Source organism: Camelus ferus, chromosome 1 (genome assembly GCF_009834535.1).
Source record: "Camelus ferus isolate YT-003-E chromosome 1, BCGSAC_Cfer_1.0, whole genome shotgun sequence".
Taxonomy (NCBI): domain Eukaryota; kingdom Metazoa; phylum Chordata; class Mammalia; order Artiodactyla; family Camelidae; genus Camelus; species Camelus ferus.
Window position 1 is genome coordinate 73,806,985 of NC_045696.1, and position 12,467 is coordinate 73,819,451.

The 12,467-nt window shown below is 37.5% G+C and overlaps 1 protein-coding gene across 1 annotated transcript in view; it reads left to right on the forward strand.

The window, feature by feature from the left end:
• Positions 1 to 5,273: 5,273 nt before the first annotated feature.
• Positions 5,274 to 12,467, forward strand: part of CCDC39 (coiled-coil domain containing 39) — a 138,701-nt gene continuing 131,507 nt past the window's right edge. Inside the window, exons 1-2 of the mRNA XM_006183749.3 lie at positions 5,274 to 5,911; positions 9,558 to 9,612. The gene's annotated coding sequence lies outside the window, so the exon portion shown is untranslated. The remainder of the gene's footprint in view (positions 5,912 to 9,557; positions 9,613 to 12,467) is intronic.

Sequence of the window (12,467 nt, forward strand, 5' to 3'; positions counted from 1 at the left end):
TTAAGTCTCAGATTAAAGATGTAAGCTCTTGGGGGCTTACTTAAAAACCTAGAATATCTTGAATTTTCAATCCATCTGTCCTCCTTCAAAAGGTCTTTCTACAATACACAAATTTATAACAGAAAGAAATAATTTTCTTCAGTAAATATTACATCACTGTCAGAAGAGCTAATCAAAAGCATTTCCACTCAGCAGTCATTGTAGGACATGGATTAGAAGTAGGAAGTTTAGAATAGGAGAGACTGAATTCAAATCCCAGCCCTGCCACACTTACTTACTCTGTGACTTTGGACAAGTAATGGAAACTCTTAGCCTCAGTTTTCCCCTCTGTAAAGTAGAGCAATAATAATACCTATAGTAATAGATTATTCTATGTAATAACATTAAATGTTAAACTACTTAGCAAATTTCCTGACATTATGCATAAGAACAGAAGAAACGTTAACTTTTCACCATTAGTAGCAGTGAATAAACCTACAATGTTCTAATAACTTTAGCTTGTGAAATTGTTCATTGTTTGATCCTATTTTACTACTGTCCCCTTCAGTGACTGCCATATGTCTCATTTTGCCCCCTTCATGGTCATAATATCTGTGAAAACATGTCCTTCAAAGTGGCCAAGAATGTGTGGGAAAATCTTATGCTACATTTATTCAAATGTAACTGGCCAATGTGACTGTGATCCAAAATGTTATCATGACAGTGTAGCTCTCTGCCCTCAATTTTAAAAGTCCCATTTTAAATACACTCATGCTGAGTCCTTTTACTTGAAAAATTCCTTTTTCTACCTCCAAACTGGAGATAGACCTCGTAGGGCCTGCTTGGCCACCACCCTTTTAAGACTCTATTTCTATATCTTATTAATGGGGAAGGATAGAAATAAGGTTTATATACATCCAAACTCTAGTGAAACTGATCATGTTGTCTTTCAAGATATGAGTATGAAATTTACTCACTGGTCTCACATTGATTCTATTTTCTAGAACATAATATATCATCTAAACCAAAAATTAATTTCTGTATTTCTCTTGTTGACTACCTACTATATGCCAGGCACTTAAAATATTTTTATTAAAGGTAAATTAAGTACAGTAATAGTCACGCTGCAAGTTTTGACAAATGCATACAAGTACACCATAAATAAATTATGGAACAGTTCTATCACTCCAGAAATTTCCCTGTGCCCCTTAATGTTACCTCCTTCCCCAAACCCCAGCCCCTGGCAAACACTGACATGCTTTCTGTCCCAATAATTCAGTCACTTTTCACATATATTATTTCAGTTGATATTACTTAAAATCTGAGACGACAATACCACTTCTGTGGCAGAGACAGAATTGACTGAATATTTTAATTTATTGCCTTAGATGATAAATATTCTGTCTTTTAAATTTCTCCTCAACACAGAGCCTTGTATCAAAGTGTTTGGGGGAAAAAAAAAGAAAAAACAGTTACTATCAAGTCCAGTGATTTGATTCATGGTTTTTAATTAAAGCTTCTTCTTTCTTTTTTTTTTTTTTTTTTCAGTTTTCAGTTTTATTAGGTAGAATTGTTACAGTTTGGCTGCACATATGCAATATATTGCATGTAAATACGTATACACAATATACTGCACATATTTTTAAAATTTACATATATGTACTGTTCATTGTTTCTAAGATGGTTTAGAGCTTTAGCTTTTTAAACTTACATAGTTATCAAAGGAATAAAGCCAACCACAAAATAAGAATTAATTCAAAAAGATACATACACCCTGCTATTAACAGCAACTTTCTTTATAATTGCCAATACATGGAAGCATCCTAAGTGCACATCAATAGATGAATGGATAAAGAAGATGCAGCATATATTTGTAATGGAATACACCTCAGTCATAAGAAAGAAGAATATTTTGCCATTTGTAGCCCTTCATTCACTTTTTTCCCCTACTTCAAAAACCGGAATTTTATAACTGGCATAAACATTTCCACTGCATCAAAACCAAAATACCTAGAAATAAACTTCACCAAAGAAGTTACTTATACTCTGAAAACTATAAAACATTGATAAAAGAAATTGAATAAGGCTAATTTATTAAAGGGATGAAAAAAATTTTGATATTATATTCTTCCTTCTCAAAATGTGGACTTTTATTCAATCTCCTTAAGATCAAATCATTAACTGTTTACCTATCTCTGACTCATTGAACTTCAACCATGAATAGGAAAGAGGAATCAGTCAAACATGAATTTTACGATAATATTTTCCTGCTCATGCCAGACTCCCCTCAAGGACATCTTCCGTTTGGAAAAATTGACTAGAGACTCAGTCATGCAAATGAGTTTAGGACTGTATTTATCTTGATTGGTCCATGTTAGTTTATTTAAAGCTAAAGTCCTGACCTTTTATCGCTCACTGTGAACAGCCACAATAATGTAGCAACAAAAAGGACATGGAATTTCCCAAAGTTAGATGGTTCCTTTGATTCCCTTGCTTTGACTGGAGCTCAACCATGTGTTGCTCCAGGCTGTGGAAGGTCAGGTGTCCGTGTAGAAACAGCTGGGGTATATGCCATGACTTTAGCTGTCACATTAACCCAGTGTCACAGATTCAGGAGAAGCCTATTAATAATCTGTTCAGCTAATTTATTTTTAAATAATATTTATTATTTGTAATTATAAAAGTAATTCCTATTATTATAGAAAACTTATTTGGACATTTTGATTATCCATAATAGAATTGCAACCTGCCTGCAATTGCAACCAAAATAAATAGGGCTCTTATACAACTGAAGATATGGCACAAATTCCTTTTTATTAAAACTCATTCATTCTTAAAGAGGCCCTTGCTCAGAATCAATTTACTCTTACATTAGATAGTGGTGGATAGGCTGGTGCCTAAAACACTGAGAGAGAGAAATCCCCTTTGACTAGGGGGAACATGGTCCAAGACTGAGGGTAAATCTCCATTGCATTTTTTTCTTTCTCTGTTCTCCTGCTGCTTGGTTCCAGATACAGGGGTAGTCCTGGGAAGTGCTTGAGAGATTGAGGAAACTAAAACCCTAGCTTTCTGGACAGAGGACCAGAAAGAAAGACCACAGGGAGCTGGACAGTGCCACAGAGACTGTGGGAAGAAGGGAGCTGAATAGTGATCCCATAAAGTGCTGTATGAATTCCTGGGCTCATCTCTGGGCTGTGATACATTTATCTAACCCAACAAAGAGTATCAAAGGCTTTGAGAACTGAACTATGGAGTAGACCACTGCCCAGGTCCCATGTTGGCTGTGGGAGGGGCACATATGGGATTGCTTAGGGTAGTACTGCAAAGACTTTGAAAATTAAATTGACATTGGAACCACAGTTCACAGAAAGAAGATTGGAGCTTGCTACCTAAATAGGTTGACTGTTTACTACAACAGAAATATCAATATTTTTCTTAGAATTTAAGGAAGACCCAAAATCTCATCCATAGTATTTTAAATGTCCAGGATGAAGTCCAAAATTATTCAGCACATGAAAAACCAGGAAAATCTCAACTTACAAGGGAGAAGGAAATCAACAAATGCCAAGATAAGCATATGTTGGAATTATTAAAGACTTTAAAGTAGCTATTATAACAATGCTGCAAGAAGTGACAAGGAATGATTCTGAAATAAGAGGGAACCTAAAAAGTCTCAGCAAAGAAATAGAAGATACCAGGTGAAAACCATATGAACATTTTAGAACTGAAAAATATGAAAGTTGAAAACTTACAAATTCACCAAATGGGCTCAATAGCAAAATAGAGATATAGAGACGACAAACTGATCAATTCAAATGTCCAGTCTGAACAAAAATTTTAAAAAAAGATTAAAAAATGAGCAGAGCTTCAGGAACTATAGGACAATACCAAAAGGTCTAACTTCAATGTTATCAGAATCCCAGAAAGAGAGCAGAAAGAATGTGGTATAGAAAAACCTTTCAAGAATTAATGGCTGAAATAAAAAAAGAAAAAAGAAATGAATAAAAATACAAAAAAAAAAATCCCCCAAACAAAAACAAACAAACAAAAAGAATTAATGGCTGAAAACTTCCCATGTTTGGCGAAACATATAAACATATAATCAAGAGCTCAGAAACCATAAATGGGATAAGCGCAAAGAAATCCATGCCCAGATGCATGATAATTAAGTTACTGAAAACTAAAGACAAAAAAATCTTGAATGGATCTAGAGAAAAATGAAGCATTACATTTAAGGAAAAAAAATCACTTGAATAGATGAGGATTTCTCATCAGAAAATACTAAGGCCGAAGGAAGTGGTAATGATGTTTTAAAAGTGCACAAAGAAAAGAATCCAGAATTCTGCAACCAGTGAAAATTTCTTCCATTAATGAAGGTAAAATAAAGACGTTCTCAGATGAAAGAAAACTAATGGAATTGATCATCAGCAACCAGCCCTAAAACAAACAATGGAGGAAATTATTCAGATGGAGGAGAAATAATACCAGAGGGGAACCTGAAACCTAAGTGGTCAATTTTGAAGTAAATATAATGGAGTAGTCTTCTTAAGTTCTTTAAAATATATATGGCAGTTGAAAGCAAAAATTATAACATTGTCCAATGGGGTTCTCAATATATGTAGATCCATAGTACATATGCTGCTTGCAATATAAAAATGGGAGGAGAAAAAGGACCTGTATGGTGATCAGGTTTCTACATTCCACTTGAAGTAGTAAAATATTAATTCTAAGTAGAATGTGAAAACTGAAGGATATGTATTATAACCCCTAGAGAAACCACTAAAAATTACACGAAGTGTATGATTAAAAAACTCAATATGTATATTAAAATAAAGTACAAAAAATTCAAACAATCAAAAGAATGTAGGAAAGTGGGAACAGAGGAATAAAATATAGAGAGAATAACCAAAACACAAATATTAACATGGTAGATCTAAACTAAAAAAATACCTATAATGGCAGTAAATGAAAGTTGTCTAAACACACTAATTAAAAGACAAATTGTCAGAATGGATAAAAAACACTATGTGATGCTTACAAGAAACTCACTTTAAGTATCACAATATAGTAGAGGAGGTGCAAGATGTTAGAGTAGGGAGACACAGCTTGCCCTCTCCCACAAATACACCAAGAATTACATCTACAAACCCACTGAATCGCACAGAACACTTACTGAACTCTGGCAGAGCATTTCTCACTTTGAAATACAGGATTCTCACAAAATCTGGTAAGAGGGGAAAAAAAAGAAAAAAGAAAAAATCAGTGTGGGACTGGTCCTACAGGGAGGGAGTGGCAAAGGAAGAAAAGCACCCTTATGCTGGGTCACCCCCACTTGAGTGGGAAGGTGAGCAGGGACAAAAGCGGAGCCTCTGAGGCTCGAAGAAAGTGGCAACTGCTAGGCAGACAGAACTAACAAAAACTGGCATGGAGGGTCCCTGCAATCCCCAGCCCTAGATGCGAGCAGGCAGGGATGAGCCAGGACTGGCTGCAGGAGATCGCACAGAGGGCTGGGGCCCACTGCACAGAGGCAGCCTCAGGGGACTGGAGTGCAGTGTGAGCTCTGGCTGGGGGTGTGTGTGTGTGGAACAGAACAGCCTGAGATCCCCCGAAAAGGACCATTGCTGGTGTGTGTGGCAGGAATGAGCGCAAGGCAGCCGCTGCCTCCGCTTGGCTCCATGGTTGGTGATGTTCTTGCGAGAAGAGAGGTGGGGCTCGGTCATAGCCGCCGTGTGGCTGCCGCAGCTGCCTCCGGCTGTGTGGAGGCTGGGCTGAAAGCTGAATCCATACCCAGGGGCTCTGCAACTCCACAGGCAGGACTGAGATTTGTTTACAGCCCCAGGCAGAGAAGGTGGATTTGTTCACTCTGGACCCTTTGTGGACCCGCACCTTTGAGAAAAACAGGCAGTGAGTGGAGTTCTGGCGCACAGCAGGGGTGAGTACAGGTATTTACAACAGGCCGGCATACCATACCACACACGGGGGCAGGGCTGGGGGCTGCAGTGACCCTGTGGTGCACCACAGATTCAGGTGTGTGACTGCATGCTTGCTATGGCGGGCCCTAGCACCTGACACTGGCAGATTTGTGCGAGTGGTTCCTGGGGCCCAGAACCTGGGGAGACACCAAAGTGGGTGGCCAACATTCTCACAGCTAAGGCAGGGACAAAGGCAGCGTCAATAAAGATTACTTTGTAAGCCCACATAACAAGTGACAGACAATACCACAGAGGGCACTTACCAGAGAACATCTCCTGCGGAGGTATAGTCAGTGACACTTCTTCCCAGGTGAAGCGCTCCAACCCTGCCTACGACACACCACAGCTCAGAAATGGGTCTAGAAGCCTCTATTCCAGCAATAGGGGAGCAGACCTGGCCCCTGTCAAGGCTGTGACAACCACAGAACAAAAAAGGAGTCCCCGCTCAACAACAACAGTCAAGGCAGGCTCTAATCACCACAGCACCAACCACTCAGTCAAAGTGACAATAGCCAACACACGGAAGAAAGGTGTGGCAACCATCCATACTAAGAACAGCCCTCACAACAGAACTATTAGAGGCACCCAGTCTACACAGGAACACTCCCACTTTAAATCAAAACAAACAAACAAGCAAATAAAAAGCCAGCCCTTCAAGACCACAGAAGATAACTGATACTCCTAAATCCATTCAGCCAGAGAAATATAAGTAAAATGAAGCAGGGGGACCACTCCCAATTAAAAGAACAAGAGAAGTCTCCCGAAAGAACGAACAATGAGATAGAACTCGACAATCTGCTAGATCATAACTTCAAAAAGGGGATGATTAAAGCACTGAAGGAATAAGAGAGACTATGAATACAGAGAATACTATATAAAGGAAATAGAAACTATAAAGAAGAGTCAGTTAAAAACAGAAAACTCAATGGCTGAGATAAGAGCCAAGCTAAAAGCTGACCAGATAATGCAGAGGAACGAATAAGTGACTTAGAAGACAGGATAACAGATGTCACCCAATCAAAACAGCAGAGAGAAAAGCAAGTAAAAACCAATGAAAGAAATATAAGGGACCTATGGGATAAAGTAAATTGTGCCAACCTATGCATAATAGGGGTCCCAGAAGGAGAAGAAAGAGAAAAGGGGATTGAAAAGGTATTTGAGGAAATCATGACTGAAAACTTTCCAAGCCTCAAGAAGGAAACATATCCAAGTACAGGAAGCATGGAGGGTCCTAAACATCCTAAACAAGAAGAACCCAAACAGACCTATACCAAGACATATTATAATTGAGATGGCCAAAGTTAAAGATAAAGAAATTATTCTAAAGGCAGCAAGAGGAAAACAAAGAGATAGTTACAAGAGAACCCCCATAAGGCCTTCAGCTGATTTCTCTACACAAACACTCCTGGCCAGAAGGGAATGGCAAGATACATTCGAAGTCCTGAATGAGAAAAAGCTGTAATTTTAGAATTCCCAATTTATCCCTTCCCACCCCTTTACCCATGGTAACCATAAGTTTGTTCTCTATGTCTGTGAGTCTGTTTTGTAGATAAGTTCATTTGTCTCTCTCTCTCTCTCTCTTTTTTTTTTTAAGATTCCACGTATAAGCAATATCATATGGCATTTTTCTTGCTCTTTCTGGCTCACTTCACTTAGGATGATGATCCCCAGGTCCATCCTTGTTGCTCCAAATGGCATTATTTTATTCTCTTCTATGGCTGAGTAGTATTCCATTATATATATATATATATATATATATATATATATATGTGTTTGTGTGTGTGTGTGTGTGTGTGTGTACATATATTCATTTTACACACACACACCCCCCCACATTTTCTTTAGCCAGTTATCTGTTGATGGACATTTGGGATGTTTCCATGTCTTAGGTATTGTAAATAGTGCTGCTATGAACATTGGGGCACCTATTTGATGTTAAAATAACAAAGTGTGACAGCTTCCTTGCCATTGATTCAACATAACTTATTTTAACATTTTACTTGAGTGTCACCCATTCATCACTGTAGAAACATCTTTATTGTGGGTGACACTGGGGATTGATTCACATTCCAGAGAGCAAACTTTGCCTAGCACCTGTGGACTGTATTTTCTTGGATTGACTCACATTTCTCCCCTCTTGATGACCTCCCTCTTGACTGGTTAATTTCATTGTTGAAAATGGGAATCAGGATTGGAAGAGGTGATCCATTCATTTAATATATTATCATTCAGCACTTACTTTGTAATAAGCACTGTGTTAAATAGTGGGTAAACAGCACCAGAACTTGTGCTCCAAAGGGAAAGCAAATACAACAAATTACAATTAAGTAAGCAATTAGAATAAAAGGCATTGGATGCTATGACAGTTGAAATATACTTTTTTTTTAATTCAAGTGTAGTTGATGTACTACTGTGTGTTGAAATATAGTTTAAAGGACAAAGATCACTTTGAGTTCAACTTCCCTTTGCAGTTGCTTTTCCATTATTCACCATGGTAAGCAAGGGTAGAAAATAGTATACCAAAACAGGTGTCTGAGCTGGTGGAGGACTGGCAGGATAGGGAAGGGAAACATCCTTCAGATGTGCCCTGATACGTTCATAATGGTGTCATAGACCCAAAGAAGATTAGAACACAGTGTTATAAGTTCACCACCCAGATCATCTTTCAAATTAGAGATGCCAAAAGATTGCAAGATTCCAAAATTAGGATCTCCTTAGTTTCTCCAAGTGAATATGCTTACCAGCATTGCCAATATGATTTTACAAGTATTTATCAAAAGCTGACCTGAGGAAAGGACTCTGCTTGTAAAAAGTAAAAAGATTTGTTATTTTAAAGAAAACACTTTTCTATAACTAAAGACTCTAATGTCATATTACATTGTGGCTTCCAATAATGTACAGGAGACAGGTGTCTAATGAAGCCATAAGAGACAGAGATAGAACTCAGAAGATGAAATGGGGGGTTAAATCAAATCTCATGGTCAGCATGTTTAAAACTGGTTTCTCAGATTAGAGAGGGCATAAGGAGCTGGAATGGAAAAGGAATTCCAATGAGTGAAATCACCAACTTTTTGACTGTACTAGAGAGAAGAGTAACTCTTTAGCTTGCATCCTTCGACAAATGGTTACAAAAAAACCCAGGGAGTTAAAATTAACACGAGCATTATTACTGGCTGTTTTGTCAGGCTTAGCATCCTGCTGTAGACGGACAGTTCAATGGATTAAGATGTTTCATTCAGTCACAGAAGCTTTCAACTAGCAAGGTCAATTCCTTATTTATGGTAGATCATCAAATCTGTAAGAACAGTGGTGAAACCTATTAATGAGAACAACAGAGTTGTCCTGGCTTGGCAATGCCTCATAGATTGCATACAATTGAATAACAACAAGCATACTGCACATAACTTGGTGATCTATAAAGATGTCAGTCTTCTGGACATTCTTAAAAATTAGAAGATTCCCAAAAGGAGAACTTAAAGAACTAATATCTAACCTTAGTTAAAATTCCACTGAATATTAGTATAAAGTTTTATAAAGTATGCACAGGTACATTCACTCAATCCATACAAGAACTTGTAAGAGAAGTTATTATTTCTTTTTTTATAGATAATCAATCTGAGGATCAGAGATGATAAATGACTTACTGAAGCTCAAATTATTGGTAAGTGGCAGACTGGGAACTTCCCTTTTTTGGATTATTCAGCCTCATTGAAATGGGAGATAACTTGAATATGTAAATAACCTCCATAAAAACATTGTTCAAAAGTGTAAAAATTTACCACAACTTTCAGAGATATCACTGCTATATAAGTACCAAGTAATTTTATGTTGAGTGTAGGTCAACACCTTGAGATCTTATTCTAAGCGTGGTAAGTTAAAATGTGATTAAATTATTAATTGACATCAGTTAATGGCATTTTAAGCTCATTTTTGTTTTATTTATAAAAATAATATGAGCTTTCTGTAGAACAATTCAAAAAGAGGGATAAACCAAAAGAAAGATTATCCAACCCTCAAATTCTTGGCCAGAGAAATCACTATAAATTTTATTGTATATCCTTCTATTGTTTCATTTAAGTGTGTGTGTATATATACATAAAATATATATATTTACATATAGTCAGTATATACTAGATTTTATTTATATTATATATTTATATTATGTATTTCATATATATACTTAAACATATACAGAAAATAAAACATACACATCTATAGATATATTACGCACATTTTAAATATATGCATATTTTACATTTATATAACGATATAAATATATTTGTATATATGCCCATGTAAAATAAAATTATTGAGGCTATTCTATATATTCTGCTTTTATATTGATTTTTGAAAATTTGTCATGGACATCTTTTCATTCAATAAATATCCTTCTACAGCATTACTTTTATGACAACATTGTTTGACATTTCAGATTGTTGTTAGAAACAATACTATGATGAACATTCTTGCAGTTTTTACTTTGTCTAAATTCTCAATTATTTCCTGAAGGTAAATTTCTAGGAATGAGTTCTGCTGCGTGTTGACAAGTTGTCCTTCAGGAAGTTGTACTTCCACCAGCAGTGTGTAAGAGTGCTTGTTTCCTCATACACATGCTGGGAGGGGATATTTTTAGTTTATCAATTGGCATTTATTAAATTTCCTACATGCCCATGGCTCTGTCCTTCTGAGGATCTCATGTTCCAAGTGACTGATCCTGAGATACATATGCATAGGGGAGTGACAGGCAGACCAGCTTGGCTGCAAGGTTTAACAAGATAATCCACATATGCATGTGGTAGAGTATCTACATGCAGTAAATGCTAAGTAAATGGTAGCTACTTATTATTATTGTTATTTTAGTTTGGAATCTTCCCTTCCATCTCCACTAGGAAAAGTCCTATTCTTTCAGCACCCAAGTGGAGTATAATCTTTCTGACACCTTTCTTGATTTCCCCAAGGATGATTTAGACCCTTTCTCTTTGCACTCAGCACACTGTGTACACACTTCTGTTGTAAGTCATATCACATTGTAACATAATTATTCTTTATCTCTTTGACTCTCTCAGTACATTGTGAATGCCTGTGAATAAGGACTGTGTCTTATCGCTTCCCACAGCACTGAGCACAAGCCCTGACAAGGTAGCAATGCAATAAATGTTACATGAATGAATGGATGAAGAAGCAAAAGGATAGATTTTGCTCTTCAGATGGGTGTGTGTGACTTCCTCATGACTCTTTATTTTAGGATTTAAGATATGGAAGAAAGTAGGTGAGGACTATGTTCCTACTTCCTTGGAAGTTGGCAATACAATTAAGAAAATATGAAACAAGCATGAGGAAAACTATGGTTGAAGGTGTCATGGGAAGTTTCATCACAATACCTGTGTGTGGATTTGAGTTACTGAGCTCCTTCTTTTCTACCTGTTTAGTCAGAGTATGTCATCGAATAGGAGAAGCTTACCAAGTTCTCTGAAGGAGGGAAAGCTAGCAGATTCTTGTGGACTTGTCTACCCAGACTGCATTCCTCTTCCCTAATCCAAATGGATGGGCCATTTTCACCCCTTCCTGGCTGTGACTGAGCCAGAGTAGATACCTAACTTAGGAGAAACCAATCCATTCATTGTAGGGACACATGGGGACATGTAGGGACACTCAGGGTGGCCGTCTTTAGCTTTGTGTGTGGAGTAGCAGAATAAGCACTTCTGCAGAGTAAGAAGAACAATACAGATGTGCACCAAGAAGCAGAAACATGCAATGGGATAGAGTGAAAGAGAAAGAGGGATAGAAGAAAAAAGAAAAGAAGAGAGAAAGAATTAGTTGCCTGTGCTTTCCAGTCTGACTCTGGTCCTGTGTGGAGCTCAACTGGGCCCTGTGCTCTAAATCCCAGGAGATACCCTGAGATTAATTTAGAACATTTTCCATTTTACTTGTTCATTAGAGTGGTGTTGGTTACATCTAACCGGTGGAATTTTCAACAAGGCAGTAGGGTAGTTGGTTTTACAAGTATAGTAGTGTATCCTAGTAGTGCCAGGATTCTGTCCCAAAAGACTTGTTAGAGGGTGTGTGATGGGAGGGTGTCATGTTGCTGTCTCATGGAGAGTTCCTGGTGCTTGATGCATAAGTCAGCCTTGAGGGCACCTCAGCAAAGGGGTCAAGCTAGGTGTCAAAAAGACTTTCTCATAGCAGGATACATGGCATATTAGTAAACCCTTGATAAATATTTGATTACTGAATCTTAGTATGTCCAACAATTTGCTCAATAATTCCTCTGTTATAAATCATTTCCAGTTTGTTCACTGTTGTAAATCACATAATGATGAACTTGACTGTGATCCAGATGGGTTTTGGAGTGTACCCTTGCCCCCCATTAACCCTAATGCAGCCTGGGGAATCTCAGTATTCCTAGGGTAGCCTTGCATTGTAGCACATTGATAGAGACAAGGATTAGGATCTTTTGAATTGGAAGCAGCCTGCTGACAGAAGGGGAAGATTTGCAAGGTAATCTAAAAACTTCCT